The 15,538-nt window shown below is 41.5% G+C and overlaps 1 pseudogene; it reads right to left on the reverse strand.

Moving 5' to 3' along the window:
* Positions 1-1,080: 1,080 nt before the first annotated feature.
* On the reverse strand, positions 1,081-2,672 carry LOC140636409 (epithelial splicing regulatory protein 1 pseudogene; annotated as a pseudogene).
* Positions 2,673-15,538: the final 12,866 nt, after the last annotated feature.

Raw genomic sequence — 15,538 nt, forward strand, 5'->3', positions numbered from 1 at the left:
TTGGTCATGGACTATTCCCTCTGGAGTTGACAGATCCTCTCTGTACTTGTTGGTACCAGAGATATCAAGCCTCCAGATTCATAGGGCTTTTCACAAGCACCTAGGGTCACCATGCCATCTTCCATACCTGAAATCATAATGTGATTTTTCTGGCCAGACCATGCTAACCCCTACCAGGATTCAGGGTGATGTGCTTTCTAAGACGAAGAACAGAAATGGCACCTTCCACATCTTCTTGGTTTATTTGTTTTCTTTGGGACCAAGAGTCTAGGTAGCTTCTGTGCTAAGGAAGATTAAAAAGTTCTGCAACCACAGGCCTTACCTGGCAGAGCATAGTGGGATCTGGAATGCAGATAGCAAAAGCTCCAATGCAGGTAGGGTCCCCATGTTCCCTTCAACTACAACAGCTGAAGCTGCAGTTAGGAGCTTTCAAAATAGAGTCAGCATTTATCTCTCCCAAAGGTGAGGAGTAATCACTTGCAAAGTGGTCTGTCTGGAGCTCACTGGCCCCACCTCTGGCTATTTGACCATCATACACACACACACACAAATGAACTCTAGATAAGAGCCCAGCTAGCCCATTTTGATCTTGTGAGATCCTACATAGTCAAGCCTAACTAACTTCTGACCTACAGAACTCCTAAGTCTTTTGCAATTTTCTGAGTTACAGCAACATTCAACACTGGATTTCTAAATCCTCTGGAAAATTCTTTGGAATATCCTGGAGTGTCTTTTGTTCTAATGAGGTGACTCTTGGTGGGTTCTTGGATGGGGACTGGTCACCAGGAAGACCAAGCCATGACTAGAATCTTGGGACTTTCAGCCCTATCTCTCATTCCCCCCTAGACTATAAATGGCATTAATTATCAATCATGCCTATTTGATGAAGCCTCCATAAAAAAATCTCAATCAGTATGAGTTATAGAGAGCTTATGGGTTGGTGAGCACATTCATATGCCAGGGCAATGGCACACCCCAACTCTACAGGGACAGAAGTTCCTGTGCTTTGGATCCTTTGGTACCGTACTCTATGTACCTCTTCATCTGGTTGTTCATCTGTATCCTTTATCATATGTTTTATTATATAATAAACTGGTGAATGTAAAACAAACAAAATGTGCAATATTCCATGAACACAAAGTTCATCTCCTCAGCAGAACTAAAAGACTTCAACAGGTCTGTCCTTCACAGGTTTATTATCACACTCTGTGCAGCTGTAAATGCTTTAGTTGTAGATATCATCTGGATAAAGGCATCTCCTGATGGGTGGCCTTGATAATTCAATACCATGTGAATAACATTAGTTTGAGTATCTGTAGAAAACTCCCCCAAGAGTGTCCAAGATGTCCTCAATTGAGGCTGCATAGGAAATATCTCAAAGGTGTATATGGTCTTTAACATTTATAGGAGTACAAACTGCTGAAGTAGTACTGGAATAATGGTTAGAAGAGGAATGAGAGGGACTGAGAATTGATTGCTGAACTTCAGCTGCTATATTCCTGAAGAGTTTAATGTATCTTTTACCCAGAAAATCCTTATGCTTCCTCAATGTGTTCTGTCCTCATTTCTCATGAGCAAAGAAGACAAAAGTATTTCCTATTGGCCTATACTGTCCAGGGAAGTAACAAAAAAAGATATCTTCCTTCCCCTCAATGATGAAAGGCCATTACTTCATCAGTTATGAGAACTCAGATGCAGATGATGACTTGTTTTTCCTTAAAGAGAAACTGGGCTACTTCTTTGGATGTACCACAAGCAAATTTAAGAAAATCATCACCTGCTGCTTTGTAAACCACAATGTAATGGGTCTCCATGTGATGTTTGAGCCTCTGCAGTGCTAGGTTTCTATGCTCCTCACTTATAATTCCAACCAGGGCTTCTCTATTCCTATCACCCTGGGCATTCAGACAAAGTACTGTACTTCCAACAGCAATGTCAGGTCATTTGAAGAATCCTGCAATATCTTGATCTGGACTGCCATAGTAAACCTTAAGTTCTGACTACAGTGTTATCATCAGTGAGTTCCATCTTGCTGCAAGAGCCACTTTCAAATTTGGAACTTACTATCTCTGGATCTGAAAACCTGTGATTATAGGGCTCTGAAATCATTGCTAAAATTATATTCCCCACATCTAACTTGAGAGATTCCATACTGAGAGACTGAACTATTCTCAAAATTTAAATACTGTGTCATTGCTGCAACATCTAGTTTATCCATATCATATGAACCAGGCTAACACTTCTTGAATTCTCTTCAAAGATAGGAAAAGAAAAAAAATATTCAGGCAATAATGCATTCTTCTTGAAAGCCATGGGGTGTAGCCTCATGATTTGCCTGACATGAGGTGGCCTATCAATACAGAGACAAAAGGAGGTTCCTACCTCAATGTTTAGTTCATTGCTAAATGACTGGTTAAACTATCTCAGAGTTGGGTCCACTTGCTGCTGGGAGGATAGGTTTTTGGCATGGATCTTTACAATTCTCCATCAGTTCCAACTGATCCAGTCTAACTAGTACTTTGTGTTAATTACTTTGTGTATTTGTTGTTGACTAAATACACAACTTTCCATAACAGTAGGATCACCTCCTTCTCTTTGGAGCCCAGCTTGACCCCTGTAAATGGTAGCGATCCCCAAAAAAGCATTATCAAGTAATCCAGAGACTCTGTCATGACTATAGGTAGGGAGAGAATTGGCTTTGAGGTAGTGAAGTGGGATGGAAGTAAGGAGAAAATCTGTGCTAAAACTTCTTCTGTGAGAAAGAGAGTGTCCCCCACCCTCCACTCTGAGCTACTCCTGGTGCAAACATCAGTAGCTAACCACCCAAGTCCACAGCAGACTGATACTGCACACCCTGGGCAGGAAGCATGCAGCTGCTAGGCTCCAAGGGCCATGGAAGAGTTCTTAGGGTAAATGGTAGAGTTGCTGGAGCCACCAGTCTCAGTGGGCTTTCTCAGGCTCAAGAGGCCCTGCTGCTACTGCTACATCTTCCCCTAAGGCCTTGGCGATGCCATCTTCTTCATCATCAATAGTTTCACAGTGCTGATCAAAGGCAGCTCTAACCCCAATTTGTTTCTGGAAGCTGATGAGGCACCTGAAGCAGGTAGGAGATATCCTCCTGACTCATCTGAGCCTCTGTGACCTCAATAGTCCCCTAAAACAAAAGCTGGACTAGTATGATGAGGTGTCCATGGGTGAGGGCTCTAGGGAAGGCAGGCTGTTCCCCAGTTGCATTCCACTTGCCCTCCTCCTGGAAGGCCTAGTCCCCCTGCAAAACTCGGGATTCTTGCAGAGCACGTGGTGACCCCTCAGGTCCTAGCAGAGCCTCAGCAGGCTGAAAGCAAGGAAAAGAGTGGGCTCCCTGAGCAGCTTGAGAAAGAGCCCAATGATGGCACCTTCCAGGCCTTCCCAGGAGCATCCCGAAATGCCCTGAAAGACCCACCATAGCCAAGGCCCCTCACGGGACTGAGAAGGCAGGCAGGTCCCCCAGGAGGTCAATCTGGGGCAGAATTTATAGGAATTTATAGAACCATCCCTGGACGTAAAGAGGGCAGCCGCCGCTATAGTTGGTGTCAGGAAGGCGGATCGGATCCCCAGGCAGCCCTCAAGCCTAGCAGAGTACACAGCACATCCCGCACAAGTGTCCCAGAGAAAGCTCCCAGTAGCTCCCACCGGGGTTCCAGCTTCCAGTGTGGAAGGACTAGCCGGGCAATTTCCCAGTCCTCCCCCCAACAAAAATGATGGCCACGCCCAGCCTGCAGAGCAGCCCTCGGGTCAGACAGCAATAATTTGGAGGAGAAAAAGCTGGAGCTGCTTTTGGTCCCCAGTGGCCCGTGCCCTCTCTTCTCTCGACCCCCTGGAGCCTACCGGGCTGAGCCCACTGCAGCACCGGGTCGCCGCGGGCCTCTCACCCACGGTGACCCCGCCCCCGCCGCGGGGGGAGGTGGGTCTCGGCTCCGCAACCAGGTGGAGTCCCCTCCTGCTCCTTGGAGCATGCGCGCTGCGGAGCTGAGGCGTGCGCACCTGGCCCGCGCCTCCGCGCTCTAGTTCCTTGCACCCCTGCGAGGAGAGAGCTGGAGCTCCGCAAGGCTGTATCCCCGGTACCGACACCTCTGTCCCCGGCAGCTCCAATGGCATGGGCGGCCAGGTGCTCCAGGGGCGAGTCCCAATCCACCGACCCCTATCACGACGTGGACTCTGACTAGGGTAAGAAGGACTTTGGGGTTCCTCATCGATCCTCACTGCCAGAACCCTTCAGGTTTCTCTCACTGTTGCCGACCCCGCCCAGCATCTGGATGGTGGACCCTGATATGCTTTTCACCCTCCCGGCAGCAGGCCTGGCTGATAGGGGGCCTAAGGAATATGAAGTCCCTGACGCGCCCCAACGCTGGTACTGCTTCCCTCAAAGCCACTCTGGAACTGCCAATACCAGGGGTGGCCGTTAAAGGCCAGATCAGTAGGCAACTCAGCGCCCAGAGCGAAGCCAGTGACAAGGGGCCCCTGTTCAAAGTCCTTGGGGGGGGGGCACTTGAAGCCCATCTGGGTCAGCCTGCAGCCGACTCCATCCCTTTTCCCTTGCCCTGCCCTTGGTCTACCTTAACCTGGCCTACCTGCACCACTTGGGGCACCATCCACCTGGTGAATGACGCCTTTTTTCGTGGGTGCGCACACCTTGCTATGTCAACAGCGTTGGAGACCAGCGCTAGGAAGAGGGTGAGTGGGCGGTCCTGGAAGGCTACAGTCCCGCAAATGAAAATGGGGCTGTGACCTCCAGATGACCCCGATACTCAGATTGTGTGGCGACGTACAAGTAATACGAAGCCACACATGGTATGCACCAGGTGCAGGGCATCATGGTACTGGGGGCAATAGCCCAACGTTCACACAGGTAAATGGCTTCCTCACCTGCAAGGTGGAGTGTAGCTTAGACTCTGACACCCGCACCTTCATCCCCCCTGCCACTGTTCTGGCATTCACTTGTGTCAGAAATAAACAAGGTACTCCATTCAAGCCCCCCCCCCCCAGCCCCAACACACACCTCCACCCTGTGTCCACAGATCCTGTGAATCCCTACATGGCAAGAGGGACTTTGGAGGTGTAATTAGGGCTAAGGTTCTTGATATAGGGAGATTATCCTGTATTGTTAAAATGGGTTCTATATAATCAAAATGGGAGAAACACTCCGGGTGTTGTCAGCCAGTCTATTACTGGCTTTGAAGGATTCTCCTTACAGCTTCTAGGAAGGAGTACAGCCCTGCCAACACCTTGATTTCAGCTCAGTGAGACCCATGCCATACTTCTGACATATAGAACTGGAAGATTATAAATTTTGGTTGTGTAAAATCACTAAATTTATAATAACTTATTACACAAGCAAGAAATATAATTTAGCCATGGTCATGCAGGTCTGGAACACAATTGAATTTGATTTCTGATGCCTTGGATGTACTTGAGAAACTGAACTATACTTTATGTAGGAAAGTAAAAGTGTATGACTAACATTGCACTGAAAAGGAAAAGACATACATAGACTTTTTGGCTTTTCTTTCTTTCTTTGTTGTTGTTGTTCTTTTACTAGAGGATCTGAATATTTCAGATAAATCCAAAAGAAGTTAGATATGGGGCCTGGCTTAAACACAAAATTAGGACAATATGTCTTTTCTCAGAATCATAATTTTGGAATGAATAGGAACCTATGAAGCCATAGGTAAGCAATGCAATGGTGAGTATTCTGGAATGTCTATATCCTGTGACATGGCAGCAAATTTGTAGTAGATGGAGTCATACTAAACAGATTCCTGAATTTGTGGTGTTTCTCTAATTTGTACTCCATTCCATTTCTACAGCTGGTTAACTAGATAGTATATACAATGAACCCTTTGATAGCTATATAATATTCTTAGTAGAAATTATAGAAATCATTTTATACTAATTAGTATATTTCCACCCTCCTTCAAACTAGAACCTTAAAATTCTTAGTGATCATCCTGCCCCCAAATACAGGAGTGGGCCTTAACTGGTTTATATCAACTACTACATCCCAGATATACTATGGTGGTTGGTTTGTATATGGTTATATGATCCAATCTGGGTCTTTGAGAAGTGGGGCAGCTTTTTTAGAAGGCATCTGTTTTGCTTTGGGTATAACTGCCTTTACTACCTAGTTCTATAACTCTCTGAAATGATGACGTTAAAAAATATATATCCATCATTCAAGATAAGAAATAGCATATCTATAACTTAATTTTGGAGTCAGAAAATCCTAGGTTCTGTACTGAGTGCTATAGATTAACATATTGATTAGTACACAGGTATTATAACAAACTGAGCAAAACATTTGTGTATGTGTATGTGCGTGTGTTCTAAATAGTGACAGATGCATTGGTAAAACTTAGCTGTAAGTAGGCATAGTCACTGAAGGGGATATTTGCCTTCAAACAGAATGAGAACAGAATGGATTATGTCTTAGCAGGCCAAGAATCCCTCTGTGGTAACTAGAAAATAAAAGAGTAAGCTGCAAATAAATAAACAAATGAATGAATAACTGTGTTTTTAAATATATTAGAGACCAATTGTAGCAACAAGGACCAGATGCATTAAAATTCCAGAGAAAAAGGCCTTTGAAAATGATTTAATGATTGCCAGCTAGGAACTTGCCAGATCTTGGCACAGGTTGTGTTTCTCTTGGCCCTAGCAGACAAATTTTATAGGGATAAAAAGAAACAGCAGAAATTTTGACCATCTTATGGTGCTGGCATCACAGACTGGAAACTGGATGTTCTAGTTATACGTTTCTTCTAGAAAAAAATCACTTCAAAATTTAGGCTTAAACTTTGACTTAAAACAATGATAATCTTTATTTTATGATAGTATTTATGGGACAAGAATTCCAGGAAATATCAGCTGGGTTATTTTGGCCTAGAGTCTCTCAAGTGGTTGTATTCAGATGTGACTGGAGCTAGAACAGTAGGGGGATGGAATAGTTGAGGGCTAGATGGTTCTTTCTGTCTCTGTTTCTCTCTCCCTCTCTCTGTTCATGTGGTCCCAGAGCTTGTCTATGTAATCCCTGTGGAATAGTGTGGAATTCGTCAGTTTGGTGACCTCAGGGCAGTTGAATTGTTAACTTTGCCTTTGAAAGCTGTAAGAGTGAAGGAATCTAGCAAGAAAGGCAGAAGCCAAATCACGTTTTATGAGCAACGGCTCATGTTGTGTTGTCATGTTGTTGTGTCATCATACTTTTTTTTAAGATTTTATTTTATTTATTCATGAGAGGCACAGAGAAAGAGAGAGACAGAGAGAGAGAGAGAGAGAGAGAGAGAGAGAGAGAGATTGGGAGGGAGAGACACAGGCAGAGGGAGAAGCAGGCTCCATGCAGGGAGCCCCACGTGGGACTCAATCCCAGATCTCCAGGATCACACTCCAGGCTGAAGGTGGCGCTAAACTGCTGAGCCACTGGGGCTGCCCTCCATCATACTTTTGAAACAAAATCCTTCCCAGTTTTAAGGAGAGAGAACATAGATTCCACCCCTCAATGGAAAGAATATCAAAGTCACATTGCATAAAGAACAGGTAGCATGAGAGTTATTGTTGTGGTCATCTATGGCAAGTACAATCTACCACACTATATTATGCACCTGAACCAGACACAAGATGACTTTTCAATATGAGGCATTTTCTGAATTCTGGGTCAGTGGACTAGGCCAGAAAAGTGCAGTGAATTCCCCCATAGTCTCACAGAGCTCTGGATACAAGATCTAGCTAGAATGAAGGGGCCTACAACAAAGCCAAGGTTGATCTCCCCTTAACTCATTAAACAAATTGGTAATCTGCTTGGAATGGGGTGAAAAATTCAGCTCAAAATTTCTGGAGGCTAGAACTCTCAGGGTTGAGGAAAGGGAACCTTAGGCTTAATTAAAATTTTGAAAGGAGCCTGTGTTAGTCCATTCAAGCTACTATGACAAAATACCACAGACTAGGTGGATTATAAACGTCAAACATTTGGGCAGCCTGGGTGACTCAGTGGTTGAGCACCGCCTTCTGCCCAGGGTGTGATCCGGAAGCCCGATGTGGGACTCTATCCTGGAGAGACCAGGGATCAAGTCCCACATCGGGCTCCCTGTATGGAGCCTGCTTCTCCCTCTGCCTGTGTTTCTGCCTCTCTAAGTGTCTCTCATGAATGAATAAATAAAATCATTAAAAACAAACAAACAAAAAAAAATTTTTTTTTTTCTCATAGTTTTGGAGTCTGGAAATCTAGGATGAATGTACCAGCATAGTCAGGTTCTGGTGAAAACCCTCTTCCAGCTTTCAGACTGCTGGCCTCTGTATCCTCATACAGTGGAAGAGGGCAGCTAACTCTATGTGAGCTCTTTTATAAGTGCTCTAATTCTGTTCATGCAGGGTCTACCCTCATGACCTAATCACCTTCCAAATGCCCCACTTCCTAATACCATTACCGTGGGCATTAGATTTTTAACATATGAATGTGAGGGAGTCACAAACATTCAGACCATCGCAGAACTCATCTGTGGAACTGAGGTGAAGCAGAAGTACCCTGAGTCTAACTATATCTATAAGCCATCCCCAATGCAACTCAATTCCCTATTTTGTTGAGATGATTGGCTCTTCACTTTATCTGCCCAAAAGAAGAAAATATGCTCATGGAAGATATTATTGTAACCTCTACTAGTTCTGCACAATTGTTGTCATTGCTTTTACACCTAAATATGTAGTTGGAATCAGTGTGTTCAATGCTTCTATTTTCTTCTTCTCATAACTACCAGGAAGTATTCCTCCCACACTCCCATCCCACCCCGAAAAAAAGCCATGTATAGAGAAGTGCTGGGAACTTCAGGATCCCACCATGCTTACTAATAATTCTTTTAAAAATGAGTCTTCATGACTGATGATATTGAAAATTGGAACCTCTGCAATGTGAAGCAGCCTTCTCCTTGGGGATTTGTACTCGTTATCTCTCTGAAATGGCTACCATGCCCATTTATTTTCAAAAGAAGCTATCTGCTTATTATTAAACTATTGTATAAACTGAGTACATGAACTATGAAGGTCTTAAGATTCCCAAATCAAAATTCCTATCAAGGTGTACATCAACTCAGACTCCATAATTAACAAAGAAGATAGGGCCCAGAAATCTAGCTAGTCAAATGGAAAAGTTATATTCAAGAACACAGCTGACTTGGCCTGGCCCCAGTGGCTCTTTAGTTTTATATGAAAAGGTGGCAACTACCTCATTAGGGAAAACTCCATTTTTTACTCCTTTGACTGAAGCAAAGCTACTGACTCAATGGGGTCCTCAATTCATAGAGTTTCCCCTAACTACCTGACCAGGTTTATTGATAGTTTGGCTGAGGTGAAACCTGGTGGCATCCACTAGGACATGGCAGCTGTTCCATCTCAGTATCAGCTGTGCAGAACTGAAAATGACATGGTCTTTCTGTTTAATGGGATGGACCCAAAGCTGTTGTCATTTATCTGGTCAAAATACTCCTCTTGATTAAACTTGTTATATTTTCACTGACTCTTGAGCTATTGCCATGAGGTTGGGTTCTTGTTTTGTCTTCCAATTTCAAAACTACAGACTGAAAAATTAGATACCACTCTTGGGAAATATACATGGTGGAAACAAATCATAGCTACTAATTAGACTCTATGGATCATTCACATAAGATATACACAGTAAGGACCCTTTATCTGAAGAAAACAAATGAAGTCAATCTCTGATTAAGATAATTCAATATCCAAAAATAAAAAATAAAATTAAAAAAAATTAAAAAAAAAGATATTTCAATATCCAGATTATCAGTGCTACTGCCTGTATTTGTAATTATACCAGATGTGGCCCTGGGCACAAAGTAAATCTATGTTCTGATGCAGAGGCCAGAACCGTTCTGATGCCAGATTTTGTGACTCTTGACAAAAGTTAGTTCATTTGTTGCATAATAGTTTGATGCAGATTATGGCCCCTGCTTACTCCTGACATACTGACTATACTAGAACTTTGGCTTCTCTGCCAAGACTATTTAGTGGGATGGCAAAAAAAAAAAAAAAAAAAAAAAAAAAAAGGCACTTTTTCAAGTTATGGTGCTGTATTCCAGCATGATCAGCTGATTTTAGCCATATAATTATGGCTCTTAGAACTAAACTGTGTTATGTTTTCAGCTTTCTGGACAATTTCCCATATGGTAACAATGCACCTTTTTCTCACAAAGCCGGTCAACAACGGCTGGTAATTAATGTTTTGTAGACTTTCCACACACCCTAATATTCATAACCATTCGATATAACTTAGAATTTAAATATCTTCCTCAAAAATCCATTAGATAATTTATAATTCTATCTCCATTCCCCTGCTCAATCCACACACCTTAGTATGGCAGCTAAATGATGGCAAACAATTTTGTTTCAGCTACCTGTATTCTCTTGATGGGTTGATGTGATAATAGATCATAAGGAATATGAACACTTACTTGTATACTGTGATTGCCAAGTTCCCCCTATACTGGTCCACAAAGTAAGGGACAAATAGATGTCTGTACATTTTATAACAATTCCGTTTTTCCTTAGACACTCATGTTTTCAGTTGTAAGAGCTGGATTTTATTAAGTGCTATTTATTAAGTGCTATTTAATAGGTAAAACTATGGCTACTGGAATGGGACATAGAGATCTGGCAGCAGTAGAAGAACAGCAGATCTGGTATCTGGGAGGAGAACACCTCTTGAAGATTTAGAAGAATGAGGGAGAATTAGTGATCTTTATCTTTTAGTCATCCCTGGAATCTTACCCAGTAAGGAAAATACCCTAGTGCAACTCTCCCAAACCAATATTAGATCCTTAAATGTAACTAACTATTGGGTCTGCCATCTACAAGCAGATAGCTCTGACCAGAATTGATCACTCTTTCCTTTAATCATTGGAAACAACAAGAGATGGCCTCAGATCCTGTACATCATATGTGAAATATTTGTCAACATCTCTAGTTGTATTCCTCACCCTTATTCCTACCATCAGCCCTGCAACATTCTTTAAAGAGAAGTGCCATGTTGCTGGTAATGGGGATAAAAAGGACAGGTTTAAATGAAAGTTCTCAGGTAGTTATTCCATGAACAAGGACTAGACTCAGTCATTTTGTGTGAAATGGGAGCTGTGAGGTTTACCAGCTGACTGGAGAGACACATTGGAGGCATGATCAACTTCCCTGGTTGATATTAATTTCCCTCGGAGGACCCCCAAAATTGTCAGTGTTTTCTTCCCAATGGAATAATGTGCACTTTTGTTACTGTATTTTCTATGTGGAACCAGGTATTAACTTACTTTCTTCCCCAAAACATAATGCACCTTTGAGGTGGTCATAAGAGACTTCCATGTGTTTAAGAAAACACCATGCATTCCTGAGATGATTGTGGAGATCTCTCTGAAATGAAATGAAATGAAATGAAATGAAATGAAATGAAATGAAGCTACTCTTGGTTTCTCAGGGAGAGCCCTGGAAGAATGTGTGTGTGTGTGTGTGTGTGTGCGTGCGTGTGTGTGTGTAAACATCAATCTCTCCTTCCTACATCCTCCAAAATAAAATTATTAAAAATAGTTAATTGGAGTTCAAAATGCTTTTCTAATAGAGACAATGTTATTAAAATTAATAGCAAAATGCAAGACATGTATCTTGATTTAACTGTGTCCATGACTAATATCTGGCAACTCATCTTTGGCATTCAGAGCTTGGGCATAAAATGTAAGAAGACATGAGAAAATTCTGGAATCAAATATATAATTTATTGCAATTTTTATTAAAAATACATCAGATTGACAAATAATGCCAATGGGCTACACACTGGTTTCATAAATAAAGTCTATGGGCACCCCCCAAACTATATGCATGCGTGCATGCAGTTCTCATCTCTTGGCAACCAAGCTCTCTGAATTTCAGCTTCTTATATTCTTCTAATATTCCTACTAGGCACAACTATTTAGGTGAAGGTTCCTGAGTAACAAACTTTTTGAAGATATGCACACCTATCTTAATATCTTGTTCTTTGGATTTGGTAGTATATCAAAAGTACACATTTTAAGGCATTGCCAAAGAGAGATGGATGCCCATCAGGCACATGCAGTTGGGTGGGAGTACTTGTTTGGATTTAAATATATAGGGAAGTCAGCCCTTCCTTTGAATCTATACCTGGTTTAACATTCCAAATTAATTTTTCATTTTTTAAACATTTCCTGGCTGCTACTTCAGAACTCACATATTTTCTAAAAACTGGAGTTCTGTTTGAGTCATTGCTGTGTTTTCACATTTCTCATGACAAAGGCAATAGCAACATCTTTGACATGAAGAGTGAGGAAGACGGCATGTTATAAATCGTGGTTGGAGATGACTATTTGTAATTTAGGAATTTATTTAGGTAAGGCATATGTACAATACCTATTCCTACTGTGATCCAATGGAGGTGAAGGAGTGTGAATTATTGGATGGAAATCTACTTTGGTGTTACTTATGTAGACAATCTGGTGATTGCAGGTTTGCTATATAACATTACCATTATGAAACTAACGTTTCCTCCGTGGATAATAGCACAGGCAGGAAATCTCATGAAATGCTGCTTGGTAAACAAAAATGAGAGGCCTAATATTTTTCTACTACTAAAGATTTGTTGCCTTCGATACTAAAAGAGTTACTGCATTAATATTAGTGAAATAATATCCTTATGAGCCCTTGTTTCTAAAACTGTGAGAGGCCCACACATTCTTATTCAGATTATTGCATTTATATTGGATTGTAAAATAACCATCCTGGAGACAAGTGATAAAACAATTTTTAAAGTGCAGAGACTTATATTGCATGTCAAGTGATCATTTTCAGGGAGTAAAAATCAAATTCTCTCTGCTATGCAGCAGGATGATATTTTATGATAATAGAAGACACTTGCAAACAAGTCAGTGTAGCTTTAAAAATTAGTTCTCTACTTCTTAACATCACCTTTGGAAATGACTCATCAATGGCTGCTGCCAACATCCTTTCCCCACTTATCTCATTTTGCCCTTATATATATTTTTTAATTTTGGCAGTTTATATGCTTGTAAGAACTAGAGATGTTGCAGTTCTTAGAAGCTGACATATTTAGAGCACCAACTAGACTATTGCACATCTTAGAATTGTGTCATTTTGCCTATGCTAATACAGTAGCCAAAATAATAATTCTCCATCCATCTTTGTAGCCTAGGAACCATAGATTGAACAAAAAAAAAATTTCTAATTCTACAAAACAGAGTGATTCATGAAGAGAGAGAGGAGCCTCATTTGGGGAAGTAGAAGTTCTACATGTTCCCTGAAACTAGAAACTTGTACCAGACTAAATAAGACAATATTAAACAAGTATTTGTTGTTAGAAAATACAAAAGGAGAGAGATACCATATATTGCATTTAAACTATAAGATAAGATGAGGTACTGCCTGGGAAATGTATCCAAGTCTACCTGAGTTACTGTGGTAGTAGTTCACAGAAAAGTACATGTGTGTCTAATTCTAAAGAGAAAGAAGAAGAGTGAGAAACCATGATGTAGCCTCTTGAAGCAATACCAGACAGCCAGATTGGAACCAGCAGCATTAACCTCATTTAAGGAGCTGGAGTTGATGTGGCTATGACTCAATCTATCATGTCCCCTGCCCCCCTAGGAACAACGTTTTCCCCTATTAGCAGAATGCCCCTTAAACTTATACTAGAGCTCTGGTGTGTGTGTGTGTTTATGGAGATGGATATGGACTCATATGGGCAGGGAAGAGGCCAGGAGTCTATCCTAGCTCAGTTGGTTACAATGAAGAGGATATCACAAGGCTGTCAGTACTAGTGAGAATTCTGTCCTGTCCTATGGAAGAAAAGGTTAAGGCAAGAGTAGTGAGACACGTGATTCTGACTCCATATAAGAAAAAACCTCAGTAGACAAAGTATCCCAAGTATTCATTCAATGAGTAATTAATTATTGAGGATCTACCATGATGCAGGAATTTTTTTCTAGGTCTTAGGGATTTGACAAAGAGCAACGAAAACAATCAAGCAAAAATTCATGCCTGATGAGAACTTACATTATCACGTAGGAAAAACCATGTTTAGGAGATCTTTCATAGGTACAATTATTTGCATTGGAAACAAATTGCTTGAACTTTCTTTTAGAGTAGAAGATAGGGATCCCTGGGTGGCGCAGTGGTTTGGCGCCTGCCTTTGGCCCAGGGCGTGATCCTGGAGACCCGGGATCGAATCCCACGTCGGGCTCCCGGTGCATGGAGCCTGCTTCTGCCTCTCTCTCTCTCTCTCTCTCTCTCTCTCTCTGTCTGTGTGTGTGTGACTATCATAAATAAATAAAAATTAAAAAAAAATAGAGTAGAAGATATATTGCAGATATATCCAAGTATTGTGAACTGAGGGAGATAAGGAAAGAAATAATAGATTTTGCTGAAAATTGTCTATTTGGTTCTCCTTAAGACCTCTTCAATATTAAATGAAGTAAAAGATTCATGAAGTGTTTCTGTATGCATAGGTTCATTGTCATGAAACAATGATAAGACTAAGCTTTGGATCTGGGTTTCACACACTCCCCCACACACACACACACACACAAATGCATACAAAATCTGAGACAACCCGTGAACACTAGAGTACACATGAACAAAACAAAAGAGGAAACACTTTATCTGTCCACATAGTAGTTATCAGTGCAGTGCCTTTCTGCACTTGATCTTAGCCAAAAGGCCCAGAAGCAATTAAAGTGCCTTTCTGATTAGTTGTGCTGACTCAGCAATAAATCACCCTGTGGCCAGATTAAATGAATTCTCCTTCAGCCATCCTACCTGGAGACCCTGTGCCCCTATTCCACCATGTTGTTTGTTTAGTAATTCCTCAGATTAAAGTATTAAGAACAAAGTGTTTTTTTTTTTTTTTTTTCTCTCACTGAGGTTAGACATTTAGGAACTTTTGATTTAAATCTCTACCACTTTTCAATTTGTGAAAATTGTATTCTCAAACACTGAGTTTTCCATATGTTCCAGCCTGTTTTTCCTTATACAAATGATAGAATCTTTAAAGTAGTTTCTGTTGACTAAACAGCACAGATAAGAATTTAATCTTCTGATAGAGGTGTGTGTGTGTGTGTGTGTGTGTGTGTATGAAACAAGGCAAAGTTTTTAGTTTTATACATAAGTTCATAGACCTTCAAAATAATTTAAAATGATTTTCTCACTTTGTAATTTTTTTATTTTACTGTTTTATTTTACTTTAGTTATTGTCCCTGTCAAGAGACTTGAATATGTCTTTATTTTTTTAAAAAGACTGTATTTATTTGAGAGAGAGAGAACACACAGGAGCAGAGGGAGGGCTGGAGGGAGAGAGAGAGAGAAGCAGACTCCCCTCCCCTCTGAGCCGGGAGCTCTTGGGTGGGGGGTGGGGCTCCTGTAGGAGGGGCTAGATCCCAGGACCTGAGCTGAAGACAGATACTTACCTGACTGAGACACCCAGGTGCCCCTGTGT

This window comes from Canis lupus, chromosome 7 (genome assembly GCF_048164855.1).
Source record: "Canis lupus baileyi chromosome 7, mCanLup2.hap1, whole genome shotgun sequence".
In the NCBI taxonomy this organism is placed as follows: Eukaryota; Metazoa; Chordata; class Mammalia; order Carnivora; family Canidae; genus Canis; species Canis lupus.